This window comes from Sciurus carolinensis, chromosome 1 (assembly GCF_902686445.1).
Source record: "Sciurus carolinensis chromosome 1, mSciCar1.2, whole genome shotgun sequence".
Taxonomy (NCBI): domain Eukaryota; kingdom Metazoa; phylum Chordata; class Mammalia; order Rodentia; family Sciuridae; genus Sciurus; species Sciurus carolinensis.
The window spans coordinates 61,368,979-61,385,824 of NC_062213.1; the positions used below are offsets into that span (position 1 = coordinate 61,368,979).

The 16,846-nt window shown below is 40.0% G+C and overlaps 1 pseudogene; it reads right to left on the reverse strand.

Moving 5' to 3' along the window:
- Positions 1-7,964: 7,964 nt before the first annotated feature.
- On the reverse strand, positions 7,965-16,134 carry LOC124983097 (high mobility group protein B1-like; annotated as a pseudogene).
- Between the last annotated feature and the right edge of the window lie 712 nt (positions 16,135-16,846).

A 16,846-nucleotide genomic window follows, 5' to 3' on the forward strand; every position in this document is an offset into this window, starting at 1 on the left:
ACATGCCAAGTAAATGAAATGTCATATATATATAGGTCCACCATTCCAGAGAACACTGTGGCCAAGATATGTACCCAGTGTATATCATGAAGAGAAAACACCTACTTACATGCTATTATTTGTTCTTCTCTTTACAAATTATTTTACCATTCATTTAAGCAGGTCCCTCAACAAGGATATGTTCAGATTTTTTTGGGGGGGGGGCAAAATGGACATAACAAAATTTACCATTTTTAAGTTATAGTTCAGTGACATTAAGAACTTTCACATTGTTTTACAAACATCGCCACCAGCCATCTTCAGATTTTTTTTAGATTTTTTAATTGCCTCTTCTTTAAAAAATATTTTGTAATTAATTTCACTAATTGAGGTCATTTTTACTGTTATAGAGATGTTTGAAGTTGTTTTAATCACTTGTTTTCTTACTGAATCCAAAGTCACTGAATCCCACATCACATATGTAATTTTTCTAATTCATTTTATAACAAGGAATTTGATGATCAGACTACTGTAAATATCTGTGAATGCCTAAGTTATATTCAGCCCAATCATGAAGGGTTAAAAAGTTTTTCTTTATGGGCTTGGTAGCACATGCCTGTGATCCCAGCTGGCTCTGGAAGCTGAGGCAGGAGGATCACAAGTTCAAAGTCACCCTCAGCAAAAGTGAAGTGCTACTCCGTGAAACTTTGTCTCAAAATAAAATATAAAACAGGGCTGGGGATGTGGTACAGTGGTTGAGTGGCCCTGAGTTCAATCTCCAATACCCCCACCCCACCCCCAAAAAAGTTTTTCTTCACAAGAAGGAGCATGGCTCAGGGCTCCTTCCTGCACCAGGTGGAAAGAGCTTCCTGTGCAGTTGAGCCTACTCCCAAACTCATAGACAGATTTAAAAAGCAACAAAGTTAAATCTTGAAGTTCAACAATATTTTTAGTTATTATCAGTTAGAGAGATTCTCTACTTATTTATTGACATTTTTTAAAAGGAAAAGAGGGACAGAGGGTGATCCAAGATGGCAGACTAGAGGGTGACTGCATCTCCAGTCGCTCCAGAACCCAGTATTCAAAAAGGGGAGGCATTGAGAGACGCGGACTAAAATAGAGCCACGGGTGAGTCTCGCCCAACGGGTGAAGCTCGGCCTGGGCGGAAGGCCCGGATACAGGTGGCTTATCAGAACAGGGCAGAGCAGTTAGAGTCTTCCCCAGGTAGCCTTGCACACTCCGGCGGTGGGCTCCTCCCACACAGCCAACTGCATGGTGTAGGCCCCCCAGTGAGAGCCATTCCGCACAGAGCCAGCTCCAAGCCCTGGAACCAGTAGGGGGCTAGGGGCAGCTTTCTTCGGAAGCACTGCATTATCAAGTTCCTCCAAGACTTCAGGCTACTGAACGCTGGGAGGTGATACACTGGAAATCTACAGGGACACTATAAGCCAATAGAGGAAATCTGCAATATCTCAGAGTCCCACTGACATCTGACCAATATGAGAAAACAAGGGAAGAAAATATCCCAAACAAACCTAGATACTATATCAATAAATCCCAATGACAGCACAGCAGAAGAAATGTCAGAAAGGGAGTTCAGAATGTACATAATTAAAACAATCAGGGAAGTAAATGAGGAGATGAAAGAGCAAATTTTAAAAACTCCATAGAAAGCATAACCAATAGGATAGAACACCTGGAAGACAGAACCTCAGACACTGAAGACAAAATATTTAATCTTGAAAACAAAGTTGGCCAAACAGAGAAGATGGTAAGAAATCATGAACAGAATCTACAAGAATTATGGGATATCATGAAAAGGCCAAATTTAAGAATTATTGGGATTGAGGAAGGCTTAGAGAAACAAACCAAAGGAATGAACAATCTATTCAATGAAATAATATCAGAAAATTTCCCAAATCTGAAGAACGAAATGGAAAACCAAGTACAAGAGGCTTATAGGACTCCAAACATACAAAATTACAACAGACCCACACCAAGGCACATTATTATGAAAAAACCTAACATACAAAATAAAGACAGAATTTTAAAGGCCACGAGAGAAAAGAATCAAATTACATTCAGGGGGAAACCAATACAGATATCAGCAGAATTTTCAATCCAGACCCTAAAAGCTAGAAGGGCCTGGAACAACATTTACCAAGCCCTGAAAGAAAACGGATGCCAACCAAGAATCTTATACCCAGCAAAACTTACTTTCAGATTTGACGATGAAATAAGATCCTTCCATGATAAACAAAAGCTAAAAGAATTTACAAAAAGAAAGCCGGCACTACAGAACATTCTCAGCAAAATATTCCATGAGGAAGAGATGAAAAACAACGATGCAAATCAGCAACGGGAGGAACTAGCCTAAAGGAATAGCCAAATAAAGGAGAAACCAAATCATGTCAAAAAACAAAAATGAGCCAAATGACTGGGAATACAAATCATATCACAATAATAACCCTGAATGTTAATGGCCTGAACTCATCAATCAAAAGACATAGACTGGCAGATTGAATTAAAAAGAAAAATCCAACAATATGCTGCCTGCAAGAGACTCATCTCATAGAAAGAGATACCCATAGACTAAAGGTGAAAGGATGGGAAAAAACATACCATGCACACGGACACAGCAAAAAAGCTGGAGTATCCATTCTCATTTCTCATAATGTGGACTTCAAGCCAAAACTAATCAGAAGGGATAAAGAAGGACATTACATGCTGCTTAAGGAAAGCATAAATTAGCGACATAACAATCATAAATATCTATGCCCCAAACATTGGCTCATCCACGTACGTCAAACAAATCCTTCTCAATTCCAGAAATCAAATAGACCACAACACAATAATACTAGGCGATTTTAACACACCTCTCTCACCACTGGATAGATCTTCCAAATAAAAATTGAATAAAGAAACCATAGATCTCAATAACACAATCAACAATTTAGACTTAATGGACATATTTAGAATATACCATCCAACAAAGAACGAATACACTTTCTTCTCAGCAGCACATGAATCCTTCTCTAAAATAGACCATATTTTATGCCACAAAGCTACTGTTAGCAAATACAAGAAGATAGAGATACTACCTTGTACTCTTTCAGATCATAATGGATTGAAATTAGAAATAAACGACAGAATAAAAAACAGAAACTTCTCCAATACCTGGAGATTAAATAATACACTATTATATGATGAATGGATAACAGAAGACATCAGGAGGGAAATAAAAAAATTCTTAGAAGTAAACAAGAACAAAGACTCATCATATCAAAATCTCTGGGACACTATGAAAGCAGTACTTAGAGGAAGATTTATTTCATGGGGCGCATTCAACAAAAGAAGTAGAAATCAAAAATAAACGACTTAACACTACAGCTCAAAGCCCTAGAAAAAGAAGAGCAGACCAACACCAAAAGTAGTAGAAGACAGGAAATAGTTAAACTCAGAGCTGAAATCAACGAAATTGAAACAAAAGAAACAATCGGAAAAATTAACAAAATAAATAGTTGGTTCTTTGAAAAAATAAACAAAATTGATAAACCCTTAGCCACAATAACAAAGAGAAAGAGGGAGAAAACTCAAATTACTAAAATTGTTCAGAATGAACAAGGAAATATCACAACAGACACGAGTGAAATACAAAACATAATTAGAAGCTATTTTGAAAATCTATACTCCAACAAAACAGAAAACCTCAAAGACGTCAACAAGTTTCTAGAGACATATGAATTACCTAAACTGAACGAGGAGGACATACACAACTTAAATAAATCAATTTTAAGCAATGAACTAAAAGAGGTCATCAAAAGCCTACCAACAAAGAAAAATCTGGGACTAGATGGGTTCTCAGCCGAGTTCTACAAAACCTTTAAGGAAGAGCTCATTCCAATACTCCTCAAAGTATTCCATGAAATAGAAGAGGAGGGAACCCTCCCAAACTCGTTCTATGAAGCCAATATCACCCTGATACCTAAACCAGACATGACACATGGAGGAAAGAAAATTTCAGACCAATATCCTTAATGAACATCAACGCAAAAATTCTCAACAAAATTTTAGCAGATCACATACAAAAATATATTAAAAAGATAGTGCACCATGATCAAGTGGGGATACCTAAACCAGACAGAGACACATCGAGGAAAGAAAATTTCAGACCAATATCTTTAATGAACATCAACGCAAAAATTCTCAACAAAATTTTAGCAAATCGCATACAAAAACATATTAAAAAGATAGTGCACCACGATCAAGTGGGTTTTATCCCAGGGATGCAAGTTTGGTTCAACATCCGGAAATCAATAAATGTCATTCACCATATCAACACACTTGAAGTTAAGAATCACATGATTATTTCAATAGATGCAGAAAAAGCATTTGATAAAATACAGCATCCCTTCATGCTCAAAACACTAGAAAAAATTGGGGTAGTGGGAACATTCCTTAACATTATAAAGGCCATCTACGCTAAGCCCATGGCCAATATCATTCTAAATGGTGAAAAACTGAAAACATTCCCCCTAAAAACTGGAACAAGGCAGGGATGCCCTCTTTCACCACTTATATTCAACATTGTCCTTGAGACTCTAGTCAGAGCAATTAGACAAACCAAAGAAATTAAAGGGATACGAATTGGAAAAGAAGAACTCAAACTATCCCTGTTCACTGACGACATGATTATATATTTAGAGGAACCTGGAAATTCCACCAGAAAACTTTTAGAACTCATAAGTGAATTCAGTAAAGTAGCAGGTTACAAGATCAATGCTCATAAATCCAATGCATTTTTATACATAAGCGATGAATCTTCAGAAAGAGAAATTAGGAAAACTACCCCATTCACAATAGTATCGAAAAAGTAAAATACTTGGGAATCAATCTCACAAAAGAGGTGAAAGACCTCTACAATGAGAACTACAGAACACTAAAGAAAGAAATTAAAGAAAACCTTAGAAGATTGAAAGATCTTCCATGTTCTTGGATAGGCAGAATTAATATTGTCAAAATGGCCATACTACCTAAAGTGCTATACAGATTCAATGCAATTCCAATTAAAATCCCAATGATGTACCTTGCAGAAATAGAGCAAGCAATTATGAAATTCATCTGGAAGAATAAAAAACCCAGAATAGCTAAAGCAATCCTCAGTAGAAAGAGTGAAGCAGGGGGTATTGCAATACCAGATCTTTAACTCTACTACATAGCAATAGTAACAAAAACGGCATGGTATTGGTACCAAAATAGACAGGTAGATCAATGGTACAGAATAGAGGACATGGACACAAACCCAAATAAATACAATTTTCTTATGCTAGACAAAGGGGCCAAAAATATGCAATGGAGAAAAGATAGCCTCTTCAACAAATGGTGCTGGGAAAACTGGAAAACCATATGCAACAGAATGAAATTAAACCCCTATCTCTCACCCTACACAAAACTCAACTCAAAATGGATCAATGACCTCGGAATCAGACCAGAGACCCTGCATCTTATAGAAGAAAAAGTAGGTCCAGAGCTTCAACATGTCAGCTTAGGACCAGACTTCCTCAACAGGACTCCCATAGCACAAAAAATAAAAGCAAGAATCAACAACTGGGATAGATTCAAATGAAAAAGCTTTCTCTCATCAAAGGAAACTATCAACAATGTGAAGAGAGAGCCTACAGAGTGGGAGAATATCTTTGCCACTCATACTTCAGATAGAGCGCTAATTTCCAGAATCTATAAAGAACTCAAAAAACTCTACACCAAGAATACAAATAATCCAATCGACAAACGGGCTAAGGAAATGAACAGACACTTCACAGAAGATGTACAAGCAATCAACAGATATATGAAAAAATGTACAACATCTCTAGTAATAAGGGAAATGCAAATCAAAACTACCCTAAGATTTCATCTCACCCCAATTAGAATGGCAATTATCAAGAACACAAGCAACAATAGGTGTTGGCGAGGATGTGGGGAAAAAGGCACACTCATACATTGCTGGTGGGGTTGCAAATTAGTGCACCCACTCTGGAAAGCAGTGTGGAGATTCCTCAGAAAACTTGGAATGGAACCACAATTTGACCCAGCTATCCCACTCCTTGGCCTATACCCAAAGGACTTGAAACCAGCATACTACAGAGATACAGCCACATCAATGTTCATTGCTGCTCAATTCACCATAGCCAGATTGTGGAACCAACCTAGATGCCCTTCAGTTGATGAGTGGATAAAGAAACTGTGTCATATATATACAATGGAATATTACTCCGCCATGAAGAATGATAAAATTATGGCATTTTCAGGCAAATGGATGAAACTGGAGAATATCATGCTAAGTGAGATAAGCCAATCTCAAAAAACTAATGGACGAATGACATCGCTGATAAGCGGATGATGACACATAATGGGGGGTGGGAGGGGTTAGTGTTAGGGTTAGGGTTAGGTTTAGGGTTAGGGATAAGGAGGGTGGTAAGAATGGAGGAAAGAAGGACTGTATAGAGGGAAAAGAGGAGTGGGAGGGGTGGAGGGGAAAGGAAAAAAAATAATGAATCAAATATCATTGCCCTATGTAAACGTATGATTACACAAACGGTATGCCTTGACTCCATGTACAAATAGAGAAACAACATGTATCCCATTTGTATACAATAATAAAAAATAAATAAATTTTAAAAAAAAAGAGGGACAAATAGAGAATTAAATCTCCTGTAGGCCCTGAGAGACCAAAAAGGTAAAAATAGCTTGACTTCTCAAAGGGTCTTTCAATCCTCCTATTCCCCTACAACACAGAGCAAACACCTACTCATCTGTGGAGATACTCATTGATCTACAATTAAATGATAGAATTTGGATTGAGGCATTGACCTAAATTACCAAAATCACCACTGCTTAAAAATCTAGGGTAGAAAGCCATCATCAGGCCATCCTGTTCCGCTTTGGCATACACTGCCTTTCCCAGGCTTTTTAAATCCTGGGGCATGACCATGTGACCTGATTCTGGCCAATTAAACTCAACAGTCTTCTATAAAACTGCTTTTCCGATTAAAAGGGATAGATAGCAGAGAACTCGATGGTGCTGCAGCATTTTCTTATTTTTCTGTCAATATAGATGTGATGCCTTATATATGGCAGTGATCTTGCGACCATGAGGCAACAAATATAAGACCAAAAACCCAAGGATGGGGAAGCAGAAAGTCGGAAAGAGTCTGGATCCTTAATAACATTGTCAAACTTTTCATGCGAAGTAAATGATAAATGTCATTGTTTCCTAGTCTCCTCTTTAAAAATCTCAGCTATTAAGCTGATAATAAGAGGAAGACCATGATTTCAACCTTATGTGTAAAAGAGATTATTAGCAGTGTTCACACTTGTCTTTTGTATCTAACTCTGAAAAAGAAATAAGAAACCATTTTACAAACTGACTCAGTTCTGTGCTTCAGAGATCCCAATAGACACCAGCACACACTCCAACACCTCCCTAAGCCTTTTTACTAGAACTGTCCCCTCTGCAGGTCCAGCTTCTGCTACAACCTGGTAAATGGCACTAACCTCACTCTATCCAACTGCTGCCATTGACCGGGTACTGACCGCCTGCCCGCCTGTTGTAAATGCTTTAGGATGTTTTCTTGTTTCATTTATTCTGTATAATAAGTAACTCTATGAAATAGTCATCACTATCCCAGATTTTACAAAATTAAAAAACAATCAGATAAATCAGACTTCATGGGGTGACTTGTATGTCCAGTGGCACCTACACAGTCAGTTATAATCGGACTAGAATTTGAAACCAGATCTATTTTTGAAGCCTGTCTCATAGGGTTTGTGAGAACTGACTTCCCAGTTTCTTTTAAAGGCATTATCAGCTACCATGCCCTCAGGGCTGAAACCGGACTTGTCTCTGTCCAAGCCTTTGTTACCTCCCACGCTTTGTCTCCAGCATATCTCCAGTGATCCCTCTCTTCCATCCCTCTGCCACCCTTTTAATTCAGCAACTTGGTACCCACAGTTCGGGGCTTGCAGGCACACCCAAACTGATCTCCCTGCCCCCAGTCTGGCCTCACCAACTGCTGCTGCCAGGACTTGACAGGAACACCACCACTGAGCTCTAAGCCTGCCACCTCCTTACTCAAGATGTGGACTGGCTTCTTTGCTGTATTCTAGAAATGAGAAGAAACAGGGCGCAGCCCTCCCCACCCACACCCCCAGCACACACACACACACACACATTCCGAGGACTAGGTCTGACTCTTTCTGATAATAAGATTCCAGGTGTTTAAAGAGGAATAGTCACCCCGCCCTGGGGGCCAACCCTGCAGCTAGGTCTTGACTTTTCACCTGACCAGCACTTGGCCATGAGAAGTCGCCAGGACAGGGGCAGCGAGCAGGCCCTGGTCAGTCACTAAGCTTCCTGGAAACTTGAACACTGAATCTGCCACAGGCGAACCAGACAGGCCTGAGCTGTTCTGTCAGGCTGTGCCCTCCTGTCACTGATGCTCAAGACTGTCCCTGAGGTTCCTAAGTTCCCAGTTGCTGCTCAACACTAGGAGGACTTCCGCAGACCAAGCACCCAGACTTTCCAACTTGACTTGGACGCAGCCTCAGACTGCTGTTCTTGATATTAGGAACCTCCAGTAGGGAGGGGCGTCTCAGCTTAAATAATCACTTTATAGTAATAAAGTGGAATGAAAAATAACTGGTTTCTTACATAATCCATACTACAGAAATAAATCCCGATGGAATCATCTCTCACAGTGGGATTTGCAGAAGTTAGACTCTTCATCCTGCACATCTGTGATCCTTTCAGGCCTGATTTCTTTTTTATGGTGCCCTACTTATTTAAGCCTATTTCAATATGTTTTAACCTGATGGATACATTCATTTATTTCACTATAGTAACCATAATATTTTATGTAATGAATCTTATTCCATGTTGCATATCTTATATATACACAATTTTTTATTAAAAAAAAGACCTTAGAGAAAAAAAATGTTTTAAATTAAAATATTCTTGTATTTATGACAGAGCATGATATTTTTATATTCATCAGAAATGGGCACAGGCTTTTAAAAGATTGAAGCCAATTAAGTGTTCTTCTGGGACTGATTCTCCTTCCTGCTCAGCACTGTGCCTCATCCTCAGCCAGCACCCCAACCCCAGCTCTCCTTCCCCACACCCCCTTCCCCTCCCAACCCAATGGACACCACAAAGGAATGTGGAGGAAGGCTGCCTCCACTCCAGGGTCCTCCCACATCCTGCATCCCCTCCCCGTACCACACACACACACACTCTTCAATCTGACTCACCTAGCATTAAAAAAAAAAAAAAATCCCTCTGACACAAGGATGTTAAGGGAGTAGGTAGACAGGACAGGGACAGGTCTCAAGAGAACACTAGTGGACTCGAGGACCTTGGCCCACTCACCACACAACACCCAGGGATGGGCTGAGTTGCAAGTACTCGGCTGTAGTGCAAAAACTAGAGGCATTATCTGCATGTGACAGGTTGGATTTCCCAGGAAGTAGACTGAAAGCTGAGCAAAAGGCCCAAGCCTGTAAGTCCAGCCCCATTAGTTAGGGTGTGGAAGGAAGTGGGTGAACTCCTGCTCACTCTCCTTGGCTAAAACTACTTCCTCCAGCAAGCCCCCATCACCACTGTTCCTCACAAGATGAGGCCACCTCTAGCCATTACAGAAGGTCGCACAGCTGCGAGATGTAATGGCCTGAAACCTTAGTATGCCTGAAGCTAGTTCTGTGATGCTGCTTCTCCTACCTACGGAACAAAACCACTCTCCAGCTGCAGGTGACATCTTCCCAGCCTCACCAAGTATTCACTGCCCAGCCGATCCCCTCCCGTTGCCCCTGCTAAGACCACTGTCATCTCTTGGAGCTGAACTAAAACAGCATTTCCTGCGCCTAAAGTCCCTGATCTGCCAATTATAATTAAGAGATCACCTTGTGTATGCAGACATTTCATTCGTACTTCATATAAGCTTTTACATCATCCTCCTTTGTACCATGTCTAGTAATTCCTATCTTTTTCAATAGATTATAAACTCCTTGAGAAAAGGGACAGTTTCTCTCTTCGTGTACACATAGTACTCAGCATAAGGGGTTTTTTTAATCGTAATAAGTACTCAGAATGCATCTGTTGAATTTCTTTTAAAATCCTAGTTCTTCAGTTTCAGAAAACCTTTTATAACTCTAATTTCATCTCCTTAAAAATTCTCATCATTATTTTGTTCAAGTTCCTTCTTACCTTGTCTATGGCAAGAACTTAACTTGGAGAGAGTCACCTAGGCCAGATGTCCTGCTTGGCTTTTGTTTCCAGTGACTGGTTCTTTTTCTGCTCATGATTTTGTGTCTGCCCCGCCCCTTCAGACAGATAAGTCAGGCTGTTGGGGGCTCTGGTACAGGAGCAAACCAATGAGGAGTTGAAGGTGGACCACAGTGAGCAAGCAAAGCCAGAAAACCAGCCCACAGCCCAGGACCTCTGGAGAGAGACTCAAGGGAGGAACTTTTTCTTCCAGGGTCATCAGGGTCACCAAGTAAATATCAGGCTGGCAATAATTCTGCTTCAGAATTCTTTCCTGGGGGAACCAGGAAAGGTCAGTATTTACCGCTGGTCTCATTTTCTGCTTGTCCCTCAACTTTCCTCAGAAGACTCAAGGAAATCCTGAAGTTGCTCTCCCTGGAGATACTAGGAAGTCATGGCTTCCATGTATGCTCCAAGGAAAAGGGGGTCAAGGGTGTGGCCAATCTGCTGCCAGCTCAGAACACAGCTACTCAGGTGAATCGGTTTGAACTAACTCTCCTGGAAGAACACTATGCTAAGTGCTATGGGAAACAGAAATAAATTTGACTCCCCTGTCCTTGCAGAGCTGATGTGCTGGTGAAGGAGAGGGTCACACACTGATTCTTGGACTCCCCCTGGGTTTCCTGGACCTATCATACAAGTGCCCATCATCTTCTCATTGCGTTGAAATGTTGGGGCACAGCAAAGGAAAAGCAGCAGCACAAAGCAGACTCACTCGCCACACTGACAACCCCACTCACCAAACAAAGCAGTAGAGTCCCTCAGATGACATGTGCAATTGGACTGTCTTTAGCCATCAGCTTTTACAGCACAGATCAATGTGTTTCTAATTCCCAAAGAACAGACTGTTAGTGCCGTGAGCCACAGCTGCACTGAGAAAAAGCTGCACTCAATGGTGGCTTGTTTTCAGGCCAGTGTTGGCAGATGAAAGGAAGCATGCGAATTATCTGCATTTCCTCTCCTAACGAGCAGCATTTCCTTCTTGTGAGGCATCCGCTGGCTTCATGAGATGCTCTTACCAAGAAGCCAATAGGAAAGCAAGTTCTTCTGCATCCGTTGAGAGCTGGTGAGTTTTTCAACCAGAGGGGGAATCTCCACAAAGGAGGAAATGGGAAAAGCAGTGCTGGGAGCCAGGATTTCTGGGTTCTTTCTTTCTCCAACCAGTAATAGGCTAGTCCAACACAAATTTGCAGAAATGTTGGAAAAGAAAAGGGTAGGAGGGAAGCAGGACCAAAAGAGGGAGAAAGAAAGGAAGGAGGGAAAAATAAAGTCTGATTCAGTGAAATGTTAATAACTCTCCTACTTAAGAATTCAAGTGGAAGAAATTGAATTGGGCTTTTAAGAAACAATAGAACATTTAACTCTCTTTGAAGCCTTTTGAAAATTTTGAACCTAGTCCAAGGTGACTTAAAATGGGGGAGATGTTTATAAACCACATTTAGGTCCCTAACTGAATTCATCATCTTCCAGAACAATCCTCTACCCCCCAGTTCCCCAAAGGCATCTCCTTTTTACTATTCAAAATGTAATCAATCTCCAACTCCTATCAATTCCACTTCCCCAATATGTGTGTGTGGCGGGGGTGTGGGGGTGTGGGTGTATGCACACACATGTTCTAGGGATTGAACTCAGGGCTCAGATCTGAAATATCCTGTGACTCTACCTCTCACTTTATTTCCATAGCTCTGATTTAGTTGACTCTGTCAGAACTTCTCACTTATAGTGTCCTTGAACAAGATTTGCTCATTTTACTTTTTGCTTCCAGAATTGTGTTATGACTTCCCAGTATGTTGCTTTGTGGGATTACAGCTGCATGTTCATGTTTGCAAATGTATTAGACTTGCTCATGTGCTCCGTGACTCTTTGCGGGTGCTTTCACCCCACCTGGATCAACCCCCCTCCCTCACCACACATAAACTTTACCTCCTACTTCAATGCTTGAGTTAGTTTTCATTTCCAGAGAAACATTCTCTTGGCCAAACCCAAGCTGAATGTATCTCTCCTATTGATGTAGTAGTAGTAATTGTTCGTTTTTTTCTTTTTCCTCCTCCATGTTAGCTTATGGGAAATAGAGACTACTCTTTATTTCCTCTATATTTGCACTGCATACTTGAACCACAGTGACCCACGCCTATAATCCCAACAACAGGAGGCTGAGGCAGGAGGATTGTAAGTTCAGGGTCCAGCCTCAGCAACTTAACAAGACCCTATCTCAAAATAAAAAATAAAAAGGACTGAGGGATGTAGTTCAGTGGTAAAACAACCCCCAGATCCAATTCCCAGTATTAAAAAAAAAAAAAAATTATCTTACATAAGAAATAAGCCCTGGGCTGGGGATATAGCTCAATGGCAAAGCACTTACCTAGCATGCACCGAGTCCTGGGTTTGATCCCCAGCACCACCAAAAAAAAAAAAAAAAAAAAAAATTTGTGTATGTATCCTGAACTCATAAAATTTGAAGAGTCACCTAGAGTTATTATTACAAGGCAGAAGAAGACAGTGTAGAGTTCTGTGGGACTCTAACCAAGATATTTTTGTTAAAGCATCAGCACAAGTTCTAAATGCACTATGGTCCAAGGGTGTCACCCTAAACTTCATATGCTGAACCTTAATCACTGATGTGATGGCATTAAAAGGTGGGAGTTTAAGGAGGTGATTAAGTCATGACAGTCACCTGAGTGGGATCAGCGACTCCATGCAACAGAGCTCTTCTTCCCTTCTGCCATATTGAGGGCCCAGCAACAAGGTTCATTTTAAAGTGGAGATTGAGCCTTCGCCAGACATTGAGTCTGCTGGTCTCTGTGTCTTGGACTTCCCAGCCTCTAGAACTATAAGAAATAAATTTCTGTTGCTCATAAATTACCTAGACTATGGTATTTTTTTTATAGAAGCCTGAACAGAATAAGACCCAAGGGGACGACAGAAGGAAAATAGAAAGTCAAGTAGGGTAAACAGTTAGAAGACACTCAGCACAGCCTTTAAAAAAATATTTGTTTTAACTCAACAACAAAATCAAACAATTTAATTATAAAATGGGCAAAAGGCTTAAGTAGACTTGTGTCAAAAAAAGATATACCGATGACCAGTAAGCACATGTGAAGATGCTCAACATGATTAGTTATTAGAGAAATAAAAAAAAAAATGAGACACTGCTTCACATCCATTAGAATTGGTTACTATAGCCGGGTGCAGTGGCACACACCTGTAATCCTAGGGGCTGCGGAGGCTGAGGCAGGAGGACCCTGGAGTTCAAAGCCAGCCTCAGCAAAAGTGAGGTGCTAAGCAACTTGGTGAGACCCTGTCTCTAAATAAAAATACAAAATAGGGTTGGGATGTGGCTCAGTGATTGAATGCCCCTGAGTTTGATCACTGGTACCAAAAAAGAAAAGAAAAAAAAAAAAGAATTGGCCACTATAACAAAACAAAAAAACACAAGTATTGGTAAGGATGTGGAGGAACTAGAACTCTTGTGCATTTCTGGTGAAAATGTAAAATAATGCAGTCACTATGGAAAACAGTATGGTGTGCCTAAAATGAAATAGAACTATCCTATGACAAAATTCCATTCTTATGCATATATCCAAAAAATAATTGAAATCAGAACTCAAACAGATATCTGTACACTAATGTTCCTAGAAATATTATTCACAATACCCAAAATGTGGAAGTAATCCATCAAGAGATCAATAGATATAGAAAATGCAGTATATACATACAATGGAAGACTAGTAAGCTGTAAAATGAATAAAATACTAATATATGTCAAAAATAGATGATTCTTGAAAACATTATGCTAAGTGAAATACAAGCACAGACGGACAACTATTATATGATTCCATTTATATGAGATATCAGAGTGGTTAGATTCACAGAGACGAAAAATAAAATGGTGGTCACAGGGACTGGGGGAAGTCAGGTGAAGAAGTTAGTATTTGATGAGCACAAAGTGTCAGTTTGGGAAAATGAAAAAGTTCTGGAGGAGAATAGTAGTGATGGGTACACAACACTGAATCTATTTAATGACACTGAATGATATCCTTACCAATGGTTAAGAAGATAACTATGTTATGCATATTTTACCACAATAAAAAAAATACTGCAATATGTATAATCATAAAAATGAGAGAGAACACCCTACTGATGTGTGACCTATCAAAATGTATAAATGCATTCTACTGTCATGTACAACTAATTAGAACAAATAAAATTTTAAAAATTTAAGAATGAAATGAAAGTGCCCATTAACAAACAGATGGATTAAGAAAATGTGGCCTATATGCACAATGGAATTTTACTTAGCCATTAAGAAGAGCAAAATGTCATTTGTTAATAAATAGATGGAAGCAAAGATCATGCATAGTGAATTAAGCCAGACTCAGAAAGTCAAAGGTTGACTGTTTTCCCTCATATGCAGAAACTAGGGAGAAATAAATGATTTCTAAAAAAAGGAAATCCCATGAAAATAAAAGGGAGAACAATGAAGTATAAGAAGGGAATAAAGGTGGAGGGAGGAGAGATGGACAAGGGGAGGAACTTTGGGATGCAAATGACCAAATTATGTTATGTGAACATATTACGATATTACAAGGAATTCCACTTTTACAGGTATCTATCATGAACCAATTAAAAAATCAATAATGAAATAAAAGGAAGACCAGTAGAGTAGAGGAAGGGGGGCAGGGGAGGGGGAGAGGATGGAAAGAGGAAGAACTGGGAATTGAAAGGGAGCAAATTATATTACATACGCATATGAGCATGTCAAAATGAGCCCCACTAGTATGTATAACTATAATGTACCAATAAAAACATTTTTCTAATAAAAAAATTGTATTTACTTAGAAGCTTTCAGAATGTCAACAGAACAGCTGCAACTTTTTTTTCTTCTTGTAGTTACAGAGTGGTATTCAGTTAACAGAACAACAATTACTTCGTATAAGCTGCATCAGAGACAACTGAAGATGAAAAACGACCGTCCCCATATATAACTAATTTGTGCTGTGCACCAATAAGAACCTGCTTTAAGTTTCCATGCCAATTTACAAGCCCCATACTGTACCAGGCAAGGTTAGTGGCTATTGAAATTACCACCAGAACAGGACTATCTAAAGATACATTCAGTAGTGTGTTAACTATACAAAAAAAGACACTGTACAGTTTAAAAACAAATCTTACACAGCACAGCCTTGCATTTCAAATTTTTTCCTTAAAAGGAGTGAGTTGTGTACAGGGGAGTTAAATGCTTTATAGACAAGAAAAAAAATGCACTAGAACCAACTTTTTCATCGTCATCCTCTTCTTTATCTTCATCTTCCTCTTCTTCCTCATCCTCTTCATCTTCCTCATCTTCCTCCTCCTTCTTCTTTTTCTTGCTTTTTTCAGCCCTGACAACTCCCTTTTTTGCTGCATCAGGTTTGTCTTTAGCTCAGTGGGCAGCAATATCCTTTTTGTATTTTTCCTTTAGCTCAGCAGCCTTCTTTTCCGATGGACAGGTCAGGATGTTCTCCTTTGATTTTGGGCGATACTCAGAACAGAACAAGAAGAAGGCTGACGGAGGCCTCTTGGGTGCATTGGGATCCTTGAACTTCTTTCTTGTTTCCCCTTCAGGAGGGACATAGATTTTTACTTCTCTTTCATAATGAACCTTGTCCACCTTTGCCATGTCTTCAAATTTTCCTTTCTCTCTAGCAGACATGGTCTTCCACCTTTCTGAGCACTAATCTTGGAAAACTCTGAGAAGGGACTGAAGTATGTGAGTGCTTCTCCTTGTGCTCCTCCCGGCAAGTTTGCATAAAGAATGCACATGATGACATTTTGCCTCTCGGCTTCTTAGGCGCTCCTTTGCCCCTGTTTAGCTGTTTTTCCTCAGCGAGGCAGTTGCCCGGTGGTGTCCAGCTCTCACTTGCCCCGGTGCTGTTTCTGTGGAGCTCAACGCACTGCAACGGCTGAGAGTGGGAGCCAGATGCAGCCTCCTACAAAAACATTTTAAAAATCTGATAAAAAGAAAATGAAATAAAGGAATGAAGCACTGATGCATGGCACCACATGGGCAAAGTTTGAAAACATTATGCAAAGTGAAAGAAGCCAGGCACAAAAAGTCACCACGTACCTGCAACGTCCAGCATAGGCAAATGTGCAAATCCACAGAAATACAGAGTAGCAGAGTGGTTGATGGGGATCACCAGCCCGGAAGAGGAATGGGGAGGGGCTATTTTATGAGTACAGGGTTCCTTTTTGGAATTATGAATATGTTCTGAAACTATATAATGGTGATGCTTGACAATCTGTGAATATACCAAAAACGAGTGGAAGGGAAATGTACTTATTGTAGATTTGCACTTGAATTTTTACCATGTCCGTTTCAAACCCAGCTCATGGCTGCTTCAGTTTCTCTAGCTTCAGCTTGCCCCCAGACCTCTGCTGCTTGCTCTCCCCATCTGCTGCCACTGTGACAAACTGGTCCCACAAGGTGAAGCAAATGGCTAGTCTCTGACTCCTCCCACGACTTCAGATAAAGTGCCATCTGTGGGATCTGACTTCTCCGGAAGCCAC